A 3,192-nucleotide genomic window follows, 5' to 3' on the forward strand; every position below is an offset into this window, starting at 1 on the left:
TAGAATAGCCTTCAGCTAAGGCCATGGCTACGACCTAGCAAGGCGCCATTAACCATTTCTAAAGAGAGTCTCACTTGTATCATCAAGAACGCTGTATATAAATGATGGATTAAAGTTAAGTATTCCAGCAGCTACGTACTTTTCTTTATAGCATTCATTACGTATCCTGTTTCAGACCTAACGCCAGCCTGCGTGAGTTAGCGCGTGCATCTCGGCCTTTTCTAGCTATATAACAAGATTTTTCGAGAAATAATAGAAGCAAATAAAAAAGGAAAAAAAGGGATGTTTGGTGTACGGCCACCCCTACTGTGCTGGCATTCAAGCACTCTCTCTATGAAATTCTGCACGATAGCGTGACAACACTGCACATCCATTTCGCCAACAACACGTCGAATCTCCTCCTTTAATCCATTTCGCCAACAACACGTCGAATCTCCTCCTTAAAACCGCCGATGTTTCGGGCTTTGTTGACATACGCTAATGATTTAAGACAACTGCAAAGGGTCAAGTCACGTGACCTTGGTGGCCATAGTTGGTCACCATTACGCGAGATGAGGCACTCTGGAAATCGCTCATCGAGCAACTCAGTTGTTTCGCGGGAAGTGTGACAGGTGAAACCACCCAGCTGAAATCGCAACACTTGAACGTCCATCCCATGAAATGAGACCACAAAAAAAAATCTCTTTATTGTCGCACGGTGTCGCTTTCCATTATCTGTCACAGCTAGTCCTGCCACATCTTCTAAAAAATAAGCCTTGATTATGCCGTCCATCCAAAAGCCACACCACACCGTCATCCGCTGTAGATGTATTTCTCTCTCTTCAACCATGCGAGGATTTTCTGACCCACAGATAAGGCAGTTCTGTCTATACACAAATCCAGGTAAAAGGAAGTGCATTTCGTCACTAAAATGATGTTCCTCTCAAAACCGTCGTCTTCTCAGAAACGACCATGAAAATGTCACCTTTTCTCATGACCGGCTTCTGTCAGCTGCTGCGTCAACTGAGTTCTGTAATGATGACAGTTGAAATCATACCGGAGAATTTGCCGCACTGAAGAATATATTATGCCCACGTGATTGGAACGGCGAAGACACGACTTCACTGGACTAACAGCCATACTGTCACGAACCACCGCAATGTTTTGCGCGGATGGGTCAGAATTAGGGCGCCCAAAACTCTTGGTGTTTATTGCTGGACCCGTTTCGTTAAACTTTACAATGCATCTGCTATCTCTTGACTCATTAGGCGTTTCATAGCGCCCTATACGAGCCGCGCGAAGACTTCTCACAGTTAATGGATAACTTTCTCCGCTCTGATAAATTTTTTTCACTATTAGTACACGCTCCGCAATAGTAAACTGCTCCGTGGTTGTACACACAATGAAGAAGTACGAGAAATTCTGACTGTAACAACAACGAGGTGTTTATGGAAACCGCAGTGGTACCAAACAGTGTGGTCAACCAATAAACAGTAATATACCGCTCGATTCAGAACGGTGCGCTTTGTGAAGGAACAACTAAAACAATTTCCTTTTATTGATCTTCCCACCATGCGATTCATAGGATCTACAGTATTATTATTAAGTGACTATTCCGGAATCAGGAATCAACTGTACATTGCCTGTAAGGGCTTCCCGAGGCAACAATAATTTGATTTTCAATATTTCGAGTGATTGTTGACCGAATTTAAGAAGTTAAAATGCTGTCGTAATCTACTAACTAAGAAGTATAATCTTAGGTTGAAAGTCTAACGCAATAACGCAAGTGTTATATTTAGGAATTGCGTATTTGTTTTGAGGAAGCGCAACTGATGGCCTGCAAATCAAATAGCCCGAGTTTATTCGCAGAGAATTTGAGAATCAGACCACTTAGCTACTGGCAACAAACTTCACACATAATTTCAGATATTTACGAAACTTTTTCTTGCTGACATCCCCACCAAATGATGAAAGAAAAAAAAAAGTTTATCGCTTACTACATTTTCGTTGTTCATGCAGTAATACTTCGGCACCAGATGTGACGTTTTAATTTATCACTTCTTTACTACCAGCGCTATTCGCAACACAGTTTGCCAACAGCATCCACATATATCACTGGGTGTACCAACTCAATTATATCGTTGTACAACACGTATTTTAGGAGATACGAGGTCATAAACACTTAAAACATTAAAAAGCATTCTGTAATTTGAGCACAACGATCGGTGTAAAAACACTCTCGATGGAGTTTTCGCATTTTTTATTTGTTACCAAACCGATTTCGGCCCTTTCCTCAGTCCATCTTCAGGTTTTTCCCCACCATTATGGCTGCTGGTGACGGCGGACAGAGCGAGAACCGTAGAAGTAACCTTGTGTGGCAGTGACAACGTTTCTTCTAAGGATCTCACTTCGTCTGCTGTCGCCAGCAGCCATAATGGCGGGGAAAAGCCTGAAGACGGTCTGAGGAAAGGGCCGAAACCGGTTTGCTAACAAGTAAAAATCTGAAAACGCGACCGAGACTGTTTGTATTCCACTTTTGGCATAATCACTTAGATACCTGAAAACTAGGCTCTGCTTGAAATTGTGCGCAGTAAAACTTCAAAATCAGGCATGACGCTCTATGTATTACATCGTTACTACCAACTCTGTTAGTAATGCACTTTGCAGACAGTACCGACGTATATCACTGAGTCTGTCTGCAAAAATCGTACGACAGGTATTTCAGAAATGACGCCATAAACATTGGGAAGCGTGAAAAACTTGCTTCTCCTTAAAATTCGATGCAAATTACGGAGACTGTATTCATATAGTGTTTCATATTGAGAACTTCCAGCAAACTTCAAGCGTATTTTCAAACCTTTTCTCGCTTACTTGCTTAACTTCAAATATTTAGTACATTGATTCTTTTGTAATGAGATGTTTGGAGCTGTTTTATACGGGAAATTCGATTCTTTACAGAATCTGGGGTTTCCTGGTTATACCTCTGTTGTCAGATAGGTGGCAAAATCAGTAAACGTTACCAGCTGCGATTTCTTGTCTATTTCAGTCGCTCGAGGTTTGGCTCTTTTCGCCGATTCTTATTGCGCCTCTTTTTACTCACTCGGACGCTTGCCTTGTTAGTACAGTGGGCCCCGTCGTCGTACTGAAGTTTGGGTTCGGTGTCGTTTCCTGGGAATCACGACCGGCAAACACGTAGATCCCCCCGTCACCACC

This window comes from Schistocerca serialis, chromosome 4 (genome assembly GCF_023864345.2).
Source record: "Schistocerca serialis cubense isolate TAMUIC-IGC-003099 chromosome 4, iqSchSeri2.2, whole genome shotgun sequence".
In the NCBI taxonomy this organism is placed as follows: domain Eukaryota; kingdom Metazoa; phylum Arthropoda; class Insecta; order Orthoptera; family Acrididae; genus Schistocerca; species Schistocerca serialis.